This window comes from Gigantopelta aegis, chromosome 2 (genome assembly GCF_016097555.1).
Source record: "Gigantopelta aegis isolate Gae_Host chromosome 2, Gae_host_genome, whole genome shotgun sequence".
NCBI lineage: Eukaryota > Metazoa > Mollusca > Gastropoda > Neomphalida > Peltospiridae > Gigantopelta > Gigantopelta aegis.
In genome coordinates this window covers 49,709,537-49,722,036 of record NC_054700.1, presented here as the reverse complement: position 1 = coordinate 49,722,036, position 12,500 = coordinate 49,709,537, and the positions used below count along the sequence as shown (strand labels likewise).

General features: G+C 38.3%; 1 protein-coding gene across 1 annotated transcript in view; it reads right to left on the bottom strand.

Annotated features, from left to right (window-relative positions):
• LOC121378866 overlaps positions 1 to 9,046 on the bottom strand; it is a 14,000-nt gene extending 4,954 nt beyond the window's left edge. The window contains exon 1 of the mRNA XM_041507223.1: positions 8,837 to 9,046. The gene's annotated coding sequence lies outside the window, so the exon portion shown is untranslated. The remainder of the gene's footprint in view (positions 1 to 8,836) is intronic.
• Between the last annotated feature and the right edge of the window lie 3,454 nt (positions 9,047 to 12,500).

Below are 12,500 nucleotides of genomic sequence, written 5' to 3'. Positions count from 1 at the left end.
TCATCACATGCTACTATTGACACCCAATAGCCGATGATTAATAAATCGATATAACGAAAATTTCGATATAACGACGAAGTGACCCAGGGACGAACGTGGTCGTTGTAACGAGGTCTGACTGTATATATATATATATATATATATATATATATATATATATATATATATATATATATATATATATATATACATACACACACATACAAACATACATACACACACACACACACACACAAACATACCATACATACACACACACACAAGATAACACAGAGAGGAGACACACTCACACACACGGAGGCATACATACATACATAAGAGGAGGAGGACATAGAGATGAGAGGAGACACAGAGAGAGAGATCTGAGAGAGAGAGAGAGAGAGAGACCGAGAGCGGAGAGAGAGGGAGAGACGTAGAGAGAGAGAGAGAGGGGAGAGAGAGAGAGAGAGAGAGAGAGAGACGCACACACACACACACACACAGACACATACAAACACACACACACAGACATATACACACAGACACACATACACACACCACACATACAGAGAGAGAGAGAGAGAGAGAGAGAGAGAGAGAGAGAGAGAGAGAGAGAGAGAGAGAGAGAGAGAGAGAGAGAGAGAGAGAGAGAGAGAGAGAGAGACATACACACACACAAGCATACACATGTATACTCAGTATATATGAAACTGAAATGTACAATATATTACGGGCAGAAGAGATCGATCGTGTTTTACCAAGTTGATATCAGCTCGTTAATGTGTTCGGTGGTGCGTATGGTAGATATTGGTGGTCTTTTAGAAAACTACCCGGCTTAATGTCATAAATAACACCAAGAGGAGTTGGGTGGGTATGGGTTATCTTTAACAAGACACCTGGCTTAAAATCATAAATAAGACGAAAACATGTCATTTCACGGATCACTGCAACGAAATACAAAAGATCATTATATCAGGTTTATTTCGACAAGTAGGTCAGATGGTCTGAAACTGTTTATATGTAATATTTTCCCCCTCTCAAATAGGGTTAACGTGTTGGGGTTTTGTTAAAAGTTCTGATAAAAGACTGTATGCTACTATATATGCTGTATTTATATATGAAACATTTTGCCCAGCGATCAATATATCGTACACCGTTCAGAATTAAAATGTATTTTAATGACACCACTAGAGCACATCGATTTATAAATAATCGACTATTGGGTGTCAAACATTTGGTCATGTTTGACATGTAGTGTTCGAGGAAACCCGCTACGTTTTTCAATTAGTAGCAAGAGATATTTTATATGCACCATCCCACAGACAGGATAGCACATACCACGACATTTGAAATACCAGTCGTGGTGCACTGGCTTGCGTCGCAGGATGGAACCACCTTGGTGGACCCATTCAACTGACTGGGATTTTCTCGATCCAACCAGTGCACCACAACTGGTAAAAGGCCGTGGTGTGTGCTATCCTGTCTGTGGGATGGTTCATATAAAAGTTCCCTTGCTGCATTAGGAAAGATGTAGCGGGTTTCCTTTGATGACTACTAGTCAGAATTAGCAAACGTTTGACATCCAACGGCCGACTATTAATTAATCAATGTGCTCTAGTGGTGTCGATAAACAAAAACAAACTTTAATTTTGGTGCACTAACTGGAACGAGAAATAGCTCCAAAGGCCCACCAACGGGGATCAATCCTAGACCGACCGCGCACCAGGCAAGCGCTTTACCACTGGGTTACGTCCAGCCCCATTACCTTTTAGGAAGTCAAAAGTCATATATATTTACATTGTGCAAGCTAGCTTCGTCTTTTAGTCATGTACTTTATATTTTATCTAAGATCTTCCAATTCCCATTAAATAAACCGACTTGAATGGATTTATTACAGTGACTTGAAAGCTAAGTTGACTGCTATGTGATATATGACCCTTAATAATGTACCTGTTCAAACATATATAAGTCGCATTTTAAAGTTTATTGCCTATTTCAATAGCTGTTAAAACGAGCATAATAAAAAGTTGCATATTTTGCAATGAACTGGCATCTTGCCAGTTGTACAAAACATTTCCGAAATCGTCATGTCGACCGCAGTTAGACTAATAAAAAAACATTTTAAAGTTTGTTTTGTTTAACGACACCACTAGAGCACATTGATTAATTAATCATCGGCTATTGGATGTCAAATATTTGGTAATTATGACTTGTAGTTATCAGAGGAAACCGGCTACATTTTTCCTAATGCAGCAAGGGATCTTTTCTTTACATATGCACTTTCCTACAGACAGAAAAGCACATACCACGGCCTTTGACCAGTTGCGGTGCACTGGTTGGAACGAGGAAAAAACCCAATCAGCTGAATTAATTCATCGAGGTGGTTCGATCCTGCGATGCAAGCACCTCAAGCGAGCACTGAACCAACTGAGTTAAATCCCGCCCTCACTAATATACTAACTTCGTGGTACAAAAGTTATCACTTTAATCTAGAATTCTGCTCCGTCTTTATTTTCATGATCTCATTTTGTTAGTCGCCAAAAGACTGGACTACCACCGACCCAAATATCTCCACAAATACATTCTGGGTGTACTTCCCAACGTCTAACCAACCTCTTCGTCGTATTGCTAATAACACTAGCCTGTCCAAGGACACTATCCAAAGGCAATAGGAGCAATAACAGCAGCGGACCCCCAAAAGAGACTATTCAGCAATATATACTGAACAAAAAAAAAAACTTCCGATTTGTACAGATAGTATTTGTTGTGTTAAACAATTCATTGTGTAATGAAATTATATAGGTAGTATTAGCCTTGAGCTGTATTATTAGGATTCATGAATTTTATCGATTATTTTTGCACTGTTAATCGTCTACAACGTGAAATTCAATTTGCACGTGCATGCATGGTTCGACATGTCCCGTGTAGTATTCGTCAATTTGTTTTACTTGTCTTACTGACATTGTTGTCAAGTGAACGAAAACGCTTCAAAATTTGTAAAAATATTAACGTTTTTTACATTGTAGCATTTTTAGTATGCCAATAATACCCAATAATTTACGCGAACGGGCGATTGGCATGCTTGATGCTGGCATGTCGACAGAAGACGTTGCAAGGCATGTTGGGAGTTCTAGTCGAGTGATACGAAATCTTCGCGTAAGATTTCGAACGACAGGAAGCACCAACGACTTGCCACGTCGTGGACGTCCGCGTGTTACAACGCGTGGTCAAGACCGCTATATCATGAACACGCATTTGCGCAATCGATTCCAAACTGCCACTGCTACTGCTGCTAACACACCTGGGCTTCATAATAACCGAATCAGTGGGCAAACTTCGTAATCGTCTGCGGGAGAACGGTTTACATGCACGACGTCCTTACGTCGGATGCGTTTTAACGCAACGTCAACGTCTAAATCGTTTTAATTGGGCACGTGTACACACTCGTTGGATATGGCGACGCTGGAATACCGTTCTTTTTTCGGATGAATCCAGATTTTCTTTACAACGTGGTGATGGCAGGGTGCGCGTCTACCGTAGGAGAAATGAACGCTATGCTGACTGTTGTGTTCTTGAACGAGATGGTTTCGGGGGTGGGGATTGTGTCATGGTCTGGGCAGCCATTGCCCATGGTTATCGTTCACCACTAGTCGTCATTGATGGCAATTTAAATGCTCAACGTTACCGCGATGACATTCTCGCTCATCACGTCATTCCTCTGTTCCATAACAACGCCAACATCTCGATTTTTCAGCATGATAATGCCACCTCTCATACAGCTAGAGACACTGTAAATTTTCTTAGGACAAATAACATTGATTTCATTGGTGACTGGCCCGCTAAAAGTCCTGATCTCAACCCCATCGAACATGTCTGGGATAGTCTGGACAGACGATTGAGGCGTCGTTCCAATCCACCCGCTAACGTCAACGAACTTCGTCAAGCGCTCATTCAGGAATGGAACAATATTCCACAGGCAGAAATCAACACTTTAGTCAATTCTATGCGCCTGCGATGCACTGCAGTGGTCAATTCAAGAGGTGGTCATACCCGTTATTAAGTGGGTGATTTTGTTTTTAACCCCTACCACACTTGGTCAAAATTTCACCCAGTTTCTCTTAACCTATGGTCATGATTTTTGCACCAAACGATACATCATGGAACACTGTTTAAACGCATATATAACAATTATTCCACCGGTTTGTTTTCATCAAGTTATGTTTAAGCAAAGTTAGCGGAAGTTTCTTATTTTGTTCAGTATATATACCAGAAGCGACGTAATTAAATACAATATAAAACATAGCACATTGTACATAACTAAAATATTATATTAGCAATATTAAACATATAGCACAAGCGACTCAATTGAAGACAATATTAGCAATACCATAAGCGAGTGAACTAACTAAAGAACGTTTGTTTTTGTTTAACGACACCTCTAGAGCACCTTGATTTATTAATCATCGGCTATTGGATGTCAAACATTTGGTACGTGTGACATATATAGTCTTAGAGAGGAAACCCGTTACGTTTCCATTAGTAGCAAGGGATCTTTTATATGCACCATCCCACAGACAGGATAGTACATACCACGGTCTTTGATATACCAGTCGTGATGCACTTGGCTGGAATGAGAAATAGCCCAATGGGCCCACTGACGGGAATCGATCCTAAACCGACTGCGCATCAAACGGACGCACCACAAAGGCCGTGGTATGTACTACCCTGTCTGTGGGATGGTGCATACAAATGATCCCTTGCTGCTAATCGAAAAGAGTAGCCCATGAAGTTTTACAGCGGGTTTCCTCCCTCAATATCTCTGTGGTCCTTAACCATATGTCCGACGCCATATAACCGTAAATAAAATGTGTTGAGTGCGTCGTTAAATAAAACATTTCCTTCTTCCTGTACCACTGGGCTACGTCCCGTCCCCGCGAACTAATTAAATGCATTATCAAGCATAGCATAAGAGACTTAACTAAACTATTATTATATTGATGGAAGTTAGAATGGGGTCAAACTCATTTTAACCTGCTTCGTATCAACTTTTCAGTGAACATGGAACATATAATCGAACTGAATTATGATTCAGAAATATCAGAAGTACAAAAATTGATGAGAGTATGGTCTTGCAGAAGATTGACGGTTTTAGGAAGAATAACTATATTGAAAACGTTAATAATGCCAAAGTTAACTCACCTATTAATAGCTTTACCGAATCCAAATGAAATTCTGATAAAACATATAAATACATTATTTTTTAAATTTATCTGGCAGAGTAAAACTAAAAAATTTAAACGAAATTTAATAACGCAAGATTATGAAAGGGGTGGTGTTAAAATGATAAACATAAATAATTTTATAACAGCATTGAAATGTACATGGATTCGAAGAATGTTTTTAAATAACTCAAAGTGGATCACTTTGTTTAAGTCAATTACAAACATATCGTTAACAGACATGATTAAACAAGGTGATTATTTCCTAACGCGCAAAATAGAACATATTCGCAATAGGTTTTGGAGAGAAACACTGTCCAGCTGGATAGATATACAAAAAGTTCAATACCCACAAAGTGTGGATGATATATTAAGTATTAATATCTGGAATAACAGCAAAAGGTAACAAACCATTTATATACAAACATTATATCAATAATGGTATCACATATAAATACAAATGTCTTGGAATATGCGTCAATAACAAATGCTGTTAAATCATTTATAAACAAATTAGAAAACATAAACGATGACACTTTCACAAGTCTTAAAAATTCTGTTTTCCCGTTTAAGATAAACATTTATTAAAAGACAAAAGTGGTTGTAAACTGTGACGGTACATGCTCTTAATTTCTTTTCGCCTGTGGCGATATTAATTGTTTTAGAGGCCGTGTGCAGTTCCAAATGCACTTGTTACGTGATACCTTTGCGCGACGGCCGTCGAGCGTCTGTTACACACCCAGCGCAGGTGTGGAGGCCATGCAGCTAGTAGTTACGTAATATCTCCGGTAGTGCTGTTTATGGCCAGGGGATTGCTCGCGGTATGGCGACAGCCAGTCTGACGATCAGAGAAAAATATGCCGGCATGGTGGCTGTGGAAAATCCACATGATATGTGAGGTACCGCCTTGTATTCGCTGTCTCTGAGAGTTTTGAATAAATAGCTAGGGTTTAGAGATATCGAGGAGAAACATATTGGAAGGCTCCAGGGGATCGCTGTCCGTCCACTGAACGATCTATATTAGTTCAGACGGGACTTTGGTAAATATATATTTTTTGCTCTGTGTATAACCTTGATGTGATTGATGTGACTTTAAATATTTTAATACTGTATTATACCAATATTATTTAGACGGTGCTGTCGGTCATCTGACGCAGTATTCTGTAGGCTCACCGTTCTGATTAACCAGTTAGGAATAGTGTTGTAATTCCTTTATTAATTAAGTTCCCCTGGAAGCGTTTCTCCATTATCGCACGTGTGTGTGTTAGCGTTTCTCAATTATCACACGTGTGGGTGTTGTGTCACGGTGAAGTGATTAGCATATTGTGTAAACTAGACACCTAGAGATTAACTAATTAAGTGATCAGTTCTGGGTTGTTATTATTGTTGTTATTAATTAACTACTGCAGCAGTACATTTGTCAGCGTAGGTTAATACAGATTCCAAAGTGTATTGTGTTTTTGTTGTGTTTTCTAGTGAACTAAACGTGCTATAATAATATATACTTTATATAAGATCGTATCTCTGATCATACCTAGACGAGCCACATTAGGGTATAACCGCCCGTTACAGAGAGATCTAATACATATACAGCTACGAGAGATATTTGGACAATCGTGTTTCATTCAGTTACGGGTATTATAGAATCCCCGTGACATAAACATATGTATGATATGTTAAATTCACAAACTGTCATTCCAAAAGCACAATTGAAAAGTATTATGTTATTCCTTTTCGATGTGTAAAAGACACAACATTATCATGGTTTCAGTATAGAATAGTACACAGAATCTTTACTAATACATTTTTGCATATGATACATTACGTGGATTCTAATGCGTGCGACTTCTGAAAAGCTTCATGTGAAACATTACAACATCTTTTCTTTGACTGTAACAAGATTAACCACATTTGGGAATCAATACGAGAATGGATATTGACTGAAACAGGAATTGACATTATTTTTAGTCAAGATATTGTTATGTTTGGTATGATCAATAACGAAAATAGTAAATTTGTAAATTGGTTGATTATCAACATTAAATATTATATCTACTGTATGAAAGTACAGAACAAAATATTAAATATCAATGGAGTTAAAAACATTTTGCGAAACAAGTTTGAAATAGAAAGATTTATTTTATATAAGAATTGCAATTACGAAATTTTTAATCAACAATGGACACCATGGCTTAATCTCTTTGACTGAAACGTATTTCCTAACAATAGCTTGTTTCGAATTCCAGGTCTTTTTCGTTTCGCGCTAGTATATATTTACACACACACACACACACACACCCATGTATTTATTTATTTATTTTATTTGTTTATTTATTTATTGGTTTTGTTTTGTTTGTTTGTTTGCTTATTTATTTATTTATTTATCAATTTATTATTATGTGTTTTAACCATTTATATCTTCTTTCTTCTTCTCCTATATTTCCCAGTCCTTTCCATTATATGCGTCATAGCAATTTGTTTTGTTTTTTACCAATCTTTAATTTATACAGAAACCTTACAAATGCATTTATGTATCAAATTGTTATATATGACTATATAACATTATTATACAACAAATTAGATATATGTACTTGTACATAAATTATATTACTTTGATGTAAGGCCATGAATTCAAGGCTCCCCAACCTTGACATGGTCAGAATGGACTGGGGAAAATAAATATTTAAAAAAAAAAAAAAAAAAAAAAAAAAAATGTATTTATTATATTAGCAATACCAGAAGCGACTTAACAAAATGGACCTTAGTTCAAGGAATTTAACTAAAGACGATATTAACAACACCAGAAGCGAGCTAACTAAATTCAGTATAAACCATGGCACAAGAGATTTCACTAAAGAAGATTTTAGAAATACCAGAAACGACCTCTACACTGACCTGTGTCTCTTATAAACAGGGCTTTAAAGGAAACCCAGTACATCATTCCATTTTGTTGCAAGGGATCTTTTATATGCACTTTCCCACAGATACCCATTGGGCTATTTCTCGTTTCAGCCAGTGCTTCACAACTGATGTAACAAAGGCCGTGGTATATATTATTATGTTAGTGCACTATTTAATTTTTACAGAGGGGATATAAACAGTTCTGGTTGTCAATATTGTAATTTAAAAATAAGAACCAATAATAAAATGCTTATTTATTGTTTAAAAGTCTTGAAAAATAATTGCAATAATAAGAATTAACCTTATTACATTAAAAATGTCACACTTTTTTAACAAATAAATAAAATACACTGAATACTTACTGTCAAATGAATTTAGCGAATCGTAAGTCCAACACGAATATTAAATTTTACAATTTATAGAAATTAATTTTCGTTTTACAAAATCATATCTGTCGTAAAGCCTGTTGTAAACCATTATTGCATTAACACATGTTTCACGGCTAGAAGCAATAACAGATATTGACCAGTGTCATTCTAGTTGCCAGCACTCCAATAAATAATTTAAAATTAAAATAAAAACCACTAATAAAATAGGTTTTTATTATTATTATTATTTATTTATTTTAAAGTCTTGAAATAAAAACCCAAATGTATTAATAACAAATGCATCTTACTGCATAAAAATAATATAATACTTTTTTAACAAATAACTAAAATAATATACTGAATACTTACTGTAGTCCAACACGAATATCAAATTTTACAGTTTATGGAAATTAATTTTCCTTTTACAAAATCATATCTGTCGTAAACCCTGTTGTAAACCATTATTGCATTAACACATGTTTCAACGTCGAACTTCACGGCTAGAAGCAATAACAGATATTGACCAGTGCTGGAGTAATTTCCTCATGTAGAAACCCTTTACAAACAAAGACTTAGCGGTTCTGCATGGAACCTGGATACGAAGAGCCTCCTAACAGATGACTCGAGCGAAACGCGCGGGTGAGCCCATTAATCGGGTGACGGGTGTCACATGTAATGCTGGTGTTGTCAGGGTGCACAGAGACCCACAGTCAACATCACAATAATACCCGCGCTTAAGAGTAGAAGCCCTATAAAGGTCGAGCCTTTAGACATATGTTTACTAGGATTTCAATGAACCCATTTCGACAGTCATATTAGTTTACATGTGCGGGTGTCGAATTTTCCGTTTCTAACTTTTGTCATATATATTTGTGAGATCTGGGTTGGTATGGTAAACAAACAGACAGTCAAGCGGTTAACGTTTTGGGCTTAAGTGTCTGCGATTGCATGTCGTTTTATAATTTAAGCTTCATTAATACCCGCTTCTTAAAGGTACCACTCAAGCAGAGATGTAGTATTTTCCAGGTAAGGCGGAGCAGTGTATGGAGACTGCGGGGGTGGGGGGGGGGGGGGGGGTGGTCTAGCCTCTCCAATAATTCTGAATCAAAACTATTATTGGTAGTAAATCTTAAATCAGACATGAATGTTACTTGTAGAATGCAGAAAATCGCATTTCAGGACATCACGTTTTAGAAATGTTACGGACGGGCATACCCCCGAACCACCCTAGAAACTTTGCTTTGCGCCCTCGATCTGAGTCGGAACCGACCCCCCCCCCCCCCCATGTCTACTTGCTTCCGCTGTTCCTGTTTATTTTCGGGGAGAGGGAGGGTGCAACGTTTTAAAAGGGCACCTACAGTAGGCAAAAGAGTGGTTGATTCAGAAGTCAAAAGTATACTAAACCGTATTATGTAATAGATATGATAACCTTCCTCAGAAATAACAAACTGAGCAATATATTAATAGCATGTAAAATAAGGGATTTTGGGGGAAACTTCAGATTTCCTCGGGGTGGGGGTGCGAACCCCCAGCACACTCCGCTTGGATCAGCACCTGCACCTTCTGCTGACGATTGTAGTACGGCGGATCTGGTTAAAAGATACCGTTATGGACTTACCGTTATGGTCACGTCTTGGCACTATTTAAGGCATACACTCTTCATGCATGTGCGTTTTATCCTTTTAACATTTGCAATAGTTTAAAACATTTTCTTTTTTCTTTCCTTTTTGTGGGCTTTTTGTGGGGTTTTGTGTTTGACGTTATACTTTTCTGTATATATTTTATGTTAGTAGATATCTGAAATAAACTCGCTCATATAGTGGGATGGAAAGAGATGTTTTATTTAACGACGCACTCAACACATTTTATTTAAGGTTATATGGCGTCAGACATATGGTTAAGGACCACATAGATTTTGAGAGAAAACCCGCTGTCGCCACTGCATGGGCTACTCTTCCGATTGGCAACAAGGGATCTTTTATTTGCGCTTCCCACAGGCAGGATAGCACAAACCATGGCCTTTGTTGAACCAGTTATGGATCACTGGTCGGTGCAAGTGGTTTACACCTACCCATTGAGCCTTGCGGAGCACTCACTCAGGGTTTGGAGTCGGTATCTGGATTAAAAATCCCATGCCTCGACTGGGATCCGAAGCCAGTACCTACCAGCCTGTAGACCGATGGCCTGCCACGACGCCACCGAGGCCGGTATAGTGGGATGGATGCAGATGTCCTTAAAAACGAATAACAAAAATAATAGTAAACTATCTTTGATATGTTAGTCGTAGAAAAGAGCACATTATATGACCTTTGGTATGACAGTCATTAACAGATCATAATAAACTACCTTTGATATGTTAGTCGTGGAGTAGAACACATTATATGGCCTTTGGCATGCCATTCATTAACAGATCATAGTAAACTACCTTTGATAGATTAGTTGTAGAGAAGAGCACATTATATGACTTTTGGCATGACAGTCATTAACAGATCACCAGTAAACGACCTTTGACATGTCAGTCGTGAAACAGAGAACATAGCGCGACCTTTGACATGACAGTCGTGGAGTAGAGAACATAGCGCGACCTTTGACATGACAGTCGTGAAACAGAGAACATAGCGCGACCTTTGACATGACAGTCGAGAACATAGCGCGACCTTTGACATGACAGTCGTGGAGTAGAGAACATAGCGCGACCTTTGACATGACAGTCGTGAAACAGAGAACATAGCGCGACCTTTGACATGACAGTCGAGAACATAGCGTGACCTTTGACATGACAGTCGTGGAACAGAGAACATAGCGCGACCTTTGACATGACAGTCGTGAAACAGAGAACATAGCGCGACCTTTGACATGACAGTCGTGGAGCAGAGAACATAGCGCGACCTTTGACATGACAGTCGTGGAACAGAGAACATAACGCGACCTTTGACATGACAGTCATATACAGACCACGTTACATGTAGGGTTTGTTGGGGTTTTTTGTTGTTGTTGTTGTTTGTTTTGTTGTTTTTTGTAGTTTTTTTGTCATTGTATTCATGTTGTTCCAATATGAAATATCTTCTCGTATCTTACCTTAAATAACCTTTGCGATATCACTCGTGAAACAGCGGTCAGTACGCCCTAATACAGTCACGACATTTGTATCACAATAACAACAAATCGGAGTTTTCCGGGGACAAACAGACAAAAGCTATTTGACACTGGAGACATATTGGTATTGGTAATAACTCAGTCCGTTTACGAGACACCGAGTGCGTTTGTCACATTCTATTGATCTTCGCAGGTAAACAGAACTATTTCCTTTTGTACAAGTCTGCCCGAAAACCTTGTTAGAGCAAACGCCTATTTTGTTTGTTTGTTTTGTTAATATAACGCTATCATGTACTTTTTAGTAGTTTAGTAGATGTGAGATGTCCTACATTCATAATAACAATATTGTTGACGTCAAGATATATTGTCACAGGCCAAAAGTTCACAACCAACTTGTATACGTAGTGAAGAACCATAGCTTGATGAAGAGGCCGCCATTAATGGGTAGGAAGGAAGGAAATGTTTTATTTAACGACGCACTCAACACATTTTATTTACGGTTATATGGCGTCAGACATACGGTTAAGGACCACACAGATATTGAGAGAGGAAACCCGCTGTCGCCACTTCATGGGCTACTCTTTTCAATTAGCAGCAAGGGATCTTTTATATGCACCATCCCACAGACAGGGTGGCACATACCACGGCCTTTAATATACCAGTCGTGGTGCACTGGCTAGAACGAGAAATAGCTAAATCAGCCCACATACGGGGATCGATCCCATACCGACCGCGCATCGAGCGAGCACTATATCACTGGGCTACGTCCCGCCCTTTACGCATAGGCGTACGGTCTGCCATTGTTGTAGGGATATGGGGGGGGGGGGGGGGGGTGTCAGGCTAGCTTTTGCCCGAATTAAACAGAAATGCCAGAATCTGGACAACAACATTTAATTATATTAGCATTACTACTATAGCCTCTATTAGAAACATACTT